The following is a 12398-nucleotide window of genomic DNA, read 5'->3' on the forward strand; positions in this document are numbered from 1 at the left end:
ATCCCAAATATTTGAAAGTTTTAAATATGAAAAGCAAAACTTTAAAACTTCTAAAGAAAATACAGACTATGTTTATGATCTTGAGGTTGGTATTAGATATTAGATAAGGTATTAGTTATTAGATAAGGCCTAACATGCATAACTAATTAAGTTAAAAACTGTCACATTTATCTACATGTCAATTAAAACTTTCTGTTTAATAAAATACCACACAGTTAAAGGAAGCTGCAGAATGGGAATTTATACATGCACGGAGTGTCACCAATAAAGATTTTGTATTCAGAATGTATAAATGATTACAAATAAGTAAGAGTAACATCCCAATAGGAATAAAGGGCAATATACATGAGCAAGATATTCAAGAAGAGATGTTCAAATAGCCAATAAAATAGAAGTAAGATGCTCCACCCCACATATTATTAGGGAAATGAAAGTTAAAACTGTGCCCAAATTAGAACGACACAGCTTTACAAACTCAGCAGACAAAAATTTAAGTCTGACTATAATCTAGGTTTACAAAGGTTAAGGGGTCTCAGAGACTCTCATACACTGATAGCACAGTATAGCACTTTGGAGGGAAATATAGCAATAGTTCATGAAATTTAATATGCTGAATTAGTTTTCTTTACTGTCATAGCAAATGACTACAAACCTCACAGTTTAAAACAATGAAAATTTGTTAGCTTACAGTTCTGGAGGTCAGTAGTCTGTCACGGATCTTGCTGGGCTAAAATCAAGGTGTTCTGTCCACAAGGCACGGCGTTCCTTTCTGAATGCTCTAGGAGAGAAACCATTTTATTTGCCTTTTTCTACCTTCTAGAAGTCGTCTATTTCCTGGTTCATAATCCCCTTCCTCCACCTATAAAACTATCAACAGGTGGTTGAATTCCTTTCAGGTGGTATCTCCTGACCCTTTAGTCTGCCTCTGCTAATTTCAAGGACTCATGTGATTAAATTGGGACCTCCTGAGTGATCCAAGATTATCTCCCCTTCTGAAGATCCTTAATCTTAACTGCATTTGGAAAATCCCTTTTGCCATGTAAGGTGATATATTCCCAGGTTGCAAGGACATCTTTGGGACAGCCACTCTTCTACCTATCACATGTACATATGTTCCTTGAACTTAGCAGTTCTACTTCTGAGGACTAAAGGAAACTTTGCAAATGTGCTCATAGAGATATTCACAAATATGTTCATTGGAACACTGCATATTACATAAGAATTTAAAAATCATATTTATTAATAGGAGAATTAATAAATAATATTGATGCATCCATACAGTGGAATACTGCTTGGGTTAAGATAAATCTTAAAAACATAATATTGAACAAAATAAAATATAGAATTATATATGTGTGAGTATGTGTGTGTATAGATAGATATAGAATATAACTACTTGAATTGTCATAGTAAACGCAAGATTTGGTATAATGGTTATTTCTGGGAAGTGAGAGGAGGGGAAGACACATAAGTAAAGCATAATGTTTATATTCATTAAAGCTAAGTAGGTACACATATTTTCCTTAGACCTTTTCTTTTTATGTTCGTGTGTTTTACAATATGATTGGTAAGCTTTTGGGTTAGGGCACTGAACTGAATGAAGGCATCCCATAGCAGGAGCAAAGGCTAAGATGAGAGTACAGCCGAGTTAAGCCTACATTCATTGATGTAATTTAAAAACTCTAGACCGAATACCAAAAGATGGGCTTTATTCCTGGCTCTATCACCAACTTGCTCTGTGACTTTGAGAAAATTAGTCAACACAACCAGATCTTACTTCCCCCATCTCAAAAGCGAGGACTTTGAATCAAAACAGTTTAGGTCTATTTTGACCATAAGAGAGTCTACCTAATGACTTTTTATGTACAGTACGATTTTTTATCACTAATATATGGGTCATTTGGCAAAGTACATATTTTTGAGATTGGCAATTGTGTCCAAGGAAACTGTACACACACACACACACACACACACACACACACACACACACCTCTTCCATAATTCCTGACTTTTGCTTAAAACCAACCCTGGCCAGTCTTTTTGGTCTTTTAGAGATGGCCCCAGAGCTGGGATGGGGGAGAGCAGCTATTAAAGCAAATATGGGATAAGATTTTGAGGTGGGATTGAATTTGGAGTCCTGTTCTTTGTGGCCCTTGCAGAACCAAGCTCAGTTTCCCATTCATATGATCTCCTTGGAGAACATGTTCAGTGGTGAGCTGTTACAGTACATCTCCAGAACACTTATTTCCCAAAACAAATCTATTAATGCCATAGAATTATGGTAACTGCCAGTCCTAATTTAAGAATAGACAGTGTTAGACTATGGGGTAAATATTTCCTGGCAAAAAATATGGCCATACAAATCCCAGGGTTACTAAGTGATCTCCTTGCCGATGCCAAAATGGCCCTCGGACTGCAAAAAGAATTCCCTTTACAGATGCTCTGCCACATCACAAATGCTTCTTTTGTCTTATGTGCAAAATCAACTTTAAGGACCGCCCAGACTTTACCTTGATTCATTTCTTTGGACACTACTTGGCATGCCCTAGCAAGCAATGTCTTCTTCAATAAGAACAAACCACTTACTTCAAATGACATAAATTCTTGAGTAGGGCTCTGACCAGGACAACATTGCCCAAGGCGGCAGGCTGTGCTCATTGGCCCTCTTTTTTTGAGCAGCCCTACTTTCATGTCCCAGTTACTCAACTTTGAGCACAGCCAAAAATGATCTCGAGCCAAGTTCTTCTGGACAAAAAACACTCAGAACTCTTGCTTGTTTCAAGCCAGTAGAAGACTCCAGCCGGATATTGGACCCGTCAAGTAGTTTTAATAACTAAAAGAAGAACATATTAGATTCTTGTTCTCATTCTCTGTAGTGCTGAAGCCACATTCTTATAAGCCATTTCTATGTAGACTTTTTATGTTTCTATTTAAATTCTCTTCTGGTTTTATTGCTTCTGTACATACGATGATATTTCAGAATATGGTTTGCAATCATGTATATAATTCCCAAGTGATGACTTCAGGTATATATCACCATTCTCTGTTTTAGGAGAGAGTATTCCAGGTAGTGTATAATGATCTCCACTCTCTTGTCACTGCATTCTATTTATCTCCCATTCATTTTCCCCTAATCTTTTGGAATTTGACCCCAGACTTGTGGTTTTCTTCTCCAGCCCATCAACTGTTCATGTGAACAAGTTATCCAAACACCAAATATCTGTAATTGACAACTTTTTCTCCATCAGTTACTTCTAGAACATGCCACCACACAAATTGCTCCAATTCTAAAAATTATAAATTCAAGTTCCTCACTTCTATCACACCCTCTAATTTTTCTAATTTATTTAGTGGACATCATTCTATCCTTCTGGGTTCCCCAGTTCATTGACTCTCCTATTTCTATCTTCTTATCACCTTTCTTTTCTCTCCCTTTGGGTCAGATTACATGATTCAGAATTTCTGTAATTATCCTGATAAAACCATTGACTTTTTTTTTTTTTTGCATGTTTTTTTCCTCAGAAAAATCTAATCTTGTATCAACTCATTCATTTGCTTTGGAAAACAGATCTCACAATATTTTGGAATTGCAAACCTTATCTTTTTCTCTGGTCAGCTTGACTTCCTACTTTCTCTAAAGATTATTTAAAATTTTTCTTCTATACTCAAACTGCAACTTCTGTCTCAACTTCATACCATAGTTATTTATTTTTAATTTTTAGTTGATAGTACCATTTACTTCACAGCAGAGAAAGATCCACTTGAAAAGAATCAACTAAATTTACGAGCATCCAAACCACAAACCTACCTGAATCTGCATGTACCTTCTCTTCCCTCTGTGCTACTAAAGGAGGTGGCCCTCTGGTCTTATAATCATCTGGGCTCTGGGCTCCCATGCCCATCAGTTTACTCTGGAGCCTTTCACTTTTTTTACTTTCCTCTGAATCATCAGTCTTCCAGTTTATTTTCTTTTAAAGTTTATTTATTTAAGAGAGAGAGAGAGAGAGAGGATACACATGGGGCTATCAGTCATCAGGGCAGAGCCTGATGCAGGGCTTGATCCCACGAACCAGGAGATCATGACCTGAGCGTAACTTCCAACTTCATATAAGAGCTTTCTCATCATCATTACCTGATCTTCCAACCATTTTAACCATTCTTCATTTCAGTAGTTTTGAAAATCTATGTTTATTAGTTATTTGAGTTTCTTTTTTGTAAAGATTGTGCTTATATAGTTTATGAAATTTTCTATGCAATTGTCTCCTCTTCATTGATTTATAGGATCTATTTCTAGATTCCAGATATAAATCGTTTGTCAGCTAAACAATGCACTAAGTGTTCTCTGTAGCTTGCTTTTTGAGTTTGTTTATGAGGTCTTTTGTCATATAGGGCTTTTCATTTTACTGTGATCAAATTTAATAGGCTTTTTTTGGTATCTTTTAAAAAAAATTTTGTTTTATGATGTAATAAACATATATCTCAATATTTTCTTCCAGAATATTCAAAGTGTTATTTTTATATTATGTCTTTCATTCACATAAGATTTTTGAAATATATGGGGACCTTGGGTGGCTCAATCGGTTGAACGTCCAATTCTTGATTTCAGCTCAGGTCATAATCTCACGGTTGCTGGGTTTGAGCCCTGCATCAGGCTCTGCGCTGGTGGTGTGGAGCCTGCTTGGGATTCTCTCTCTCTCTCTCTCTCTCTCTCTCTCTGCCCCTCTCTGTACTCTCTCTCTCTCTCCAAATAAATAAGTAAATAAAGAAACTTTTTTAAAAAATAATTTTTAGAGAATAGTGTAAACTAATTTTATTTTTTTCTTATAGTTTATTACCCAAGCAGCATTTATTCAGCTGCCCAATTTCCATCCAGTGATTTTAAACAGGAACTCAATCATCTGTCTCTGACCTTTATTTTTTTGTCCCATTGGCTGATTTTCCATTCATGCATTAATATCACTCTGTTTTTATTATTACATTGCAATAGATTTTTTCTATATTTTGGTACATGGTATGGTGAATTCTTCCACCATATCTGTTTTCTCAAAACTCTTGCCCTTTTATTTGAATTTTAGTGATTACCTTAGTCATAAGAAATTTTATTAGTTTGTTTTTTAGAATTGCACCAATTTAAAAATTTTGGTGAAATGACTGTTTTTTAAATTTTTGACTCCCAGCTATAAACATGGTGTACTGTTTTCATTTACTTCAGTCTTCTTTTGTATATTTCAAGAATATATATTATGCTTTTATCATCAAATTTGTTATATCTTTTTTATTCATATGTTTTATTTTATCCTCATTTACTTTAAACTGTTTTTAGTAATAAATAGGAATGTATCTATTATCTCTCTAAATTCTCTCAATCGTGCTATAGTTTGGTTGTATATTTGCTTCGTCCACATATACGATAAGATCTCTCAGAACAATGACAATTTTGATATTCCTGTTTTATTCACATATACTTTTGTCTTCCTTGCCTTTGTTCAAATATTCAAAAATATGTTAAGCAGAAACAATGATAAAGAGAATCCTTATTTCTGACTAATGATATTTATTGTAGGGTTTTGTGAATAATATCATGTTTGGGAAATTTCTTTCTGTTCTTAGTTTGCTACGATTTTTCACTAGAAATGGATTTTGAATTTCATTGAATGCTTCTTTTTGTATCTGTTGAGATGGTATGATGGTTTTTATCTTTTATTTGATAATGCAGTAAATTATAGTATTAAATTCTTTTGAAGTTAATTAATTCTTGAACTTACGGGATAATCTCTGCATGTTAAAATTATTTTAATACATTGCTTGATTGGATTTGGTTTTGCATATTTGACATTTTAAAAAAATCTATGCACCCACATTTTATACTCCCAGTCCCTCCACATACTTGAGGATATATGGTATTATCAATCCTCCTAGGTTTAACCATTACAGCGGTATAAAATGCTATTCCATTGTGGTTTTAATTAGCATTTCACCGATTAGTAATGATATTGAACAGTTTTCATGCACTTATTGTCCATTCACACATTTTCCTTTCTGAAGTGCCTGTTCAATGTTCTTGTCCATTTCATAGTGTTTGTCTTTTTATTGAAGATTTGAAGGCATCTCTATATATTCTGCATATGAGTCCTTTGTTAGATATATGTACTCCTCCAGAAGTAACAGATTTTTTCATGGAAATGGAAGTTTTCTGCCCTTTGCACATAGATTGGTTTTGCTTCTACCTTTGCCTCCTGGAAAAGATCTTTTTCTGGGCTCTATGGGCAGGAATATTTCCTGCACCTTCTCCAGTATCTTAAGGTTTTTGTTTCATAGGAAAGAAGAAATCAAAGACATGTATGTATAAGGTTTCGTGCTTGTCTCCCAGTGCAAGTCACAGGACATCCCTAACCTGCATGTCTACACCACCAAGGAAGGCTCTCTCTAGATGCTCGCCCTTCCCGAAATCTTCTTAACAGCACCTAGTGAAGGTCTATTCAAACACAAAAACAAAAACAAAAAGAAACAGTGCACATGTTACCTCAGCTCTATGATGAGTTTAAGAACTTTTATGATTTTGTAGATTGTCTGACTTTTTCTCATTGTTGGGGTGGGAGAAAATTCTCTTGAGGCTTTCTACATCTTAAGCATAAGTAGAATTCCGTCTGATATTGATTGGCATTGCATTAAACCTATATTTCAGTCTTGGGAAAATGAACGTCTTAATGATAGTGTGTATTTTAATCCATATACATGGTATATCTTTAAATTTATTTAGGTTGCTGTTTATTTCTCTCTGCAGTATTTTGTAATTTTTAGTATAAAGGTCTCAAATCTCTTCTTATGTTTTTTCCTAAGTAATTTTTGTTTTTACATGCTATATTGGATGCTACTTTTTGAAGAGTGATTTCCAAATTATTCATTGCTGTTATATAAAAATACAAATGACTTTATTATATGATTTCTTATATGATTTTCTTATATGATCACTAACTTGTGAACTTACTACAACCACTTATTCTGATAGTTTTGGCAGGAGAATTGACTGAGATTTTCAATGTGAAACTGATGCTGTTTACAATAAAAATAATTTTACTTCAAATTTTCATTTATAAGGTCTTCCCTCCACCTTTTTTAAATACTTTTTGCACCAGCTAGGATAGCCAGTGCAATACTGAATAGAAATGATGGAAATGAACTTCTTTACATTATTAACAATTACAGGGGAACAGTGTAGTACATATTTCATTATTAGGTATATTGTTAGCTATAGTTTTTTTTTTTTTCATCGACTCTTATCAGATTTGGGAAGCTCTATTCTTAATTGTTACAAATTTCTACATGAGTGAGTGTTGATTTTGTCAAGTTCTTTTTCTGCATCTGCTTAGATGATCATCTGATTTTCTTCTTTACTCAGTTAATGAGATTTTTTTTATGTAAAATCACCCTTTTATTCCTCTCTGTTGTTCATGATGTTTTGGTTCAATTTGTTAATATTTTGCTAAGAATTCTTTTGTTTATGTTCATAAGAAATATTAGTAAATTGCAAATTAGTAAATTAGCATATTTCAAGGAATTTGTCTATTTTATCTGAGTTGTCATGTTTCTTGACATAACCTTTTTTTTATTATTCCTTTCTTAAGTTCTTAATGTTCATAAAATATGTAGTAAGAAACTCTCTTTCAGTCTTTTAGTCTTTGTGTTCTCTGTTTTTGATTGGTCTAGTTAGGAGATTTATACATTTTTAAAAATGTTTTATTATTCATTTTTGAGAGAGACAGGCAGAGCATGAGTAGGGGAGGGACAGAGAGAGAAGGAGACACAGAATCTAAAGCAGGCTCCAGGCTCTGAGCTGTCAGCACAGAGCCCAACAGAGGGCTTGAACTCATGGACCATGAGATCATGACCTGAGCCGAAGTCGGACACTCACCAGACTGAGCCAACCAGGCACTCCTCAAATTATTTTCTTACTTCTTTTGAAATATCTTTTTGAATCATGGGTTACTTACAATTATCTTGCTTAATATTAAAATGTTATCGACTTTCTAGATATTGTTATTCATATTTAATTTTAAACCATTGTGGCCAGAGAACTTATCCTATAGTATTTTGAATCTTATATTTTATTGAAACTTATTTCATGACCCAGCAGATGATCTTGGAGAATTCCTCATGTGCACTTCAAAAGGATGTGTATTCTAGAGGTGTTTTATGTAGGTTTTGTAAATGTCCATTAAGTCAATTTGGTTGATAGTGTTTTCAGACATATATTTTTAATGATTTTTGTCTATTTATTCTTTCCTATACTTTTTTTTTTAAATTTTTTTTCAACGTTTTAATTTATTTTTGGGACAGAGAGAGACAGAGCATGAACGGGGGAGGGGCAGAGAGAGAGGGAGACACAGAATCGGAAACAGGCTCCAGGCTCCGAGCCATCAGCCCAGAGCCTGACGCAGGGCTCGAACTCACGGACCGCGAGATCGTGACCTGGCTGAAGTCGGACGCTTAACCGACTGCGCCACCCAGGCGCCCCTATTCTTTCCTATACTTTTAAGAAGAATGTATTCCTGCCTTTAGTTCTGTTGATTTTGCTTCAAGGATTTGGAAGCCATAGTTCATACAGAATTAGGTTTTTATGTCTTTTTTGAGGAATTGACTATTTTACCATTCTAATATATCCCTTTTTATCTCTACCCTTTTCTTGAAATCTATCTTCTCTAATAATATACTATATAATATACCTTCCTAAGATTTTAATGCTTACTTTTGAATAATATCTTTTTTACTCTCACATATTCCAGTTGTCCATATCTTTATATTTTAAGTGTGTTCCTATAAATAGCATGCAGTTGATTGTTGCTTTTATGTCCATTCCAACAATCTCTATTGTTCTATCCATTTTTCTTTGCTACTCCATTGCTCATTTTCTGTATTCTTTTGTGAAGAACAAGTATTATTTAGTATACTTATGTATTCCTTTTTATGTACCCAGATGTTTTTTTAGCTGTACCCCTCTGCTTGTTTACCACATGTAATGGTTACTTCACACTGTACTAATATAGTATCCACATGCGACTATTAAATTTAAATATATTAAAACTAAATAAAACGAAAATGTAGTCATACAGACACACTAGTAACATTTCATATGGTCAGCTGTTACTTGTAGATGAGAGGCACTAACTTGGATAGTGTAGGTATAGGACAATGCCATCACTATAGAAAGTTCTATCTAGAGATGACAATAGCCATCTTTAATTTACCACAATTTACATTCAAATCATACTGTAGTCATTTAAATAGTGTAAAAATCTTTCAAATGATATATGTTAATTTTATGCTCCTGCTATAAATTTTATATATAGATATAGATACAGGTAGATACATATTATTGGTTCCAGAATATATTATACATTGTTGTTATTTTCCCATATCTTATATATACAAATAAATTGGCTACCCAAATGTTATATTATATGGCAAAAAGGACATTGCAAATGTAATTAAGATTATGGACCTTTTAATAAAGGGATTATCCTGAATTTTTATGTGGGTCCAATTTAATCACAAGAGCCCTTAAAAGTAGAAACTTTTCTCAGTTGGAACCAAAAGAGAGGTAGAACAGAAGAGGCAAAAGAGAGAGGTGGCATAAGGATTAGTCATAAATTTTAAGTGTGAGAAGGATGGTTTGGCGCACCGTTGCTGGTTCTAAGTTGGGGGTCCCACATGCGGGGACCAGGGAAACTCTAAGAGCCAAGGATGGCCCTTGGTTGACAGCTAGCAGACCAATATAACCTCAGTAATACAACCACAAGGACATGGACTCTGAGAATTATTCTCAGAACCCCTAAGAGACCAGTTGTCTGATACCTTGTGAAACCCGGAGCAGAGAAACCAGCTGAGTAAACAGGGCCATAAGAAAATAAATGTAGGGGTGCCTGGGTGGCTCAGTCAGTTAAGCGTCCGACTTCGGCTCAGGTCATGATCTCACTGTCTGTGGGTTCCAGCCCCACGTCGGGCTCTGTGCTGACAGCTCAGAGCCTGGAGCCTGTTTCAGATTCTGTGTCTCCCTCTCTCTCTCTGCCCCTCCCCTGTTTATGCTCTGTCTCTCTCTGTCTCAAAAATAAACTTAAAAAAATTTTTTTTTAAAAAGATAATAATTGTATACAACCATTAAGCCATTAAGTTCACAGTAATTTGTTATGGCAATGATAGAAAACATATATACATATATATAATTTACACACATACATATGTATATGTATATGTGTGTGTGGGTGTCTATATTCTTTTATACTTACTCCCACAGGTCTGGGCTCCCTTAGAGTGTCACATTCTTTAGCTAAGTAATCTATCTTATTCTATAGTGCAGGTTTGCTTGAGAAAAATTTCACAGCTTTTATCTTTTGTCTATCTGATAGTTTCTTTAACTTGCCTTCATTTTTGAAGCATATATTCATTGAAGATAGAATTCTATTTTGACTTTTTTTTGTTTTTATTTAGTACTTTCAGTACACATATTTTGTCAGCAATAAACCAACAATCTTCTTGTTTCCCTGTGTATATGTGAATGTGAGAGCTTTTTTTCTAACTGCTTTTATGAATTTCAGTTAATCCTTGGTGTTCAGCATTTTGACTATGACTTCTTTAAGTATGGTTTACTTTGTATTTATGCTGTGTGATGATCTGAGCTTCAAGGAGATATAAGTTAACATATTGTGTCAACTTAGGAAAATTATAGCTATGATCATGTCTTCAAATATTTCTTCAGTCCCATATACTTTCTCTCCTCCTTCTGGGACTCTCTTTACACCTATGTTAAACTTCTTAATTTTATCCCCACAGATCTTAAATGCTCTTTCTGTTTTTCTCTCTTTTTTTTCTCTTTGCGTTTTGGTTTGATTAAATTCCAATTTTCTATTTTCAAGTTCACTTATTACTTCCACTGATTTGTACAATCTGTTACTAAGCCTATCAAACAAATATTTACTTCTGTTTTCTCCTAGCGTTTTAATTTTGTTGTATCTTCTGTCTTGAGCTTGTTCTGTTAAAGCTTTTGTTAGAGAGAGGCAACTCTGTCTTTAAATATTTTGAATGCGAGATTAAAATTTTTGTTTCAGCAGGGCTTAGAATCTGAACTCTGGAAGAATCTAAAGATCCCTTTATACTTTAATTAGTCCAGCCATCAGCTTCCCAAAGCATGAAGGATAGCCTTAGAGTTCAGCTGCCACCTCTTTGAGTTTTCCTCTCCAGTCTTTTCCTAGAAAAGTCAATCTGCCTGTCACCTCACCTAACTCCTCAAAGCCTACTGCAGTGTATTGGCTGCAAGGTGCAGAAGGAGAGGGAGAAGGAGGGAGAGAAGGAGGAAGGATGGATCGAGGCTGGGAGGAATGAGGAGAGGGAGAGTTAGTTCACTAGTTCTCTGGCTCTCCTGCCTGGCCCCAATCTTTGGTGCAGTTGGTGAAGAAAAGGATTGGTGTGTGGGTACAGGCTCTTAGCATCTAATACATCATTCCAGACCACAGGTGGCTATTAGAAATTTGATAATAGACTGGAATCTCCTTATAATGGATTCCTTCTCTTCTCACCGGTCTTCCATGGATGAAAACAGCTGCAAGTTTCTTCATTTAGATTTATTTTATTCTAAACTCTCTGATGGGTTTTTAAAACTATGATTGTATAGCTTAATCAGTTTGCTTAATTTCTCTGAGTAATGTTTTGTTTCTAAATAAATATGGCAGAGAAACCATGTATGGTCTATGACCTCATCCACTGATTTCAAGGATATAGTATCCTCTCAGAATAGACTTTCTTTGGTTTCTCTGTTCTTCAATGCTCTCCCACTCTAGGGGAGAGCAGAGACCATAACTGGAGCTAATCTTGACTTCAATCCCAGTTTTGATTTTTGTCCTGACCCTGGCGTCAGCTTTAAAATGAAATTTTAATGATCTCCCTTTCACTAAACAAATGGTCCCTTGGAACTTAATCAGAGATTCATTTGGTTTATCTGTTCATCTAGAGCAAATGGACACTGGAAAGTTATCAGTCTTTTATATGTCAGAATGAATTAGAACTGTATCCTTTCCACCCAACACCTAATTCAGTTGAGCTACAGTAATAAACAAAACAAAAACAAAACATCTGTCGGAGAGAAAGATCAGACCTAAGTTACTGGATCAAACAAAGGTCCTTGGTTTTGAGGTGCTAGTAAGAAAAGATGCAGTCAGTAGGAAATGGTGCAGAAAGAATGATAAAGTACTGCCAAAGATGAATTTGGTCAGCTTAACAATTCTGACTACATCAATCCCTGTTGAATAATTTTTCAACCTGCCATTGATAATAAAAGAAGCAAATCCTTTTTTTCCCCTTAAAATTAGTTCTTTGTTCTGTGAGGAAGATATACATTCAGAAGAGGA

At 34.8% G+C, this 12398-nt stretch overlaps 1 long non-coding RNA gene across 1 annotated transcript in view; it reads right to left on the minus strand.

The window, feature by feature from the left end:
- Positions 1–340: 340 nt before the first annotated feature.
- LOC121036150 (uncharacterized) overlaps positions 341–12398 on the minus strand; it is a 317857-nt gene continuing 305799 nt past the window's right edge. Inside the window, exon 5 of the long non-coding RNA XR_005793258.1 lies at positions 341–778. This is a non-coding gene — a long non-coding RNA (uncharacterized LOC121036150). The remainder of the gene's footprint in view (positions 779–12398) is intronic.

Source organism: Herpailurus yagouaroundi, unplaced genomic scaffold (genome assembly GCF_014898765.1).
Source record: "Herpailurus yagouaroundi ecotype Mexico unplaced genomic scaffold, PumYag 162, whole genome shotgun sequence".
Lineage (NCBI taxonomy): Eukaryota > Metazoa > Chordata > Mammalia > Carnivora > Felidae > Herpailurus > Herpailurus yagouaroundi.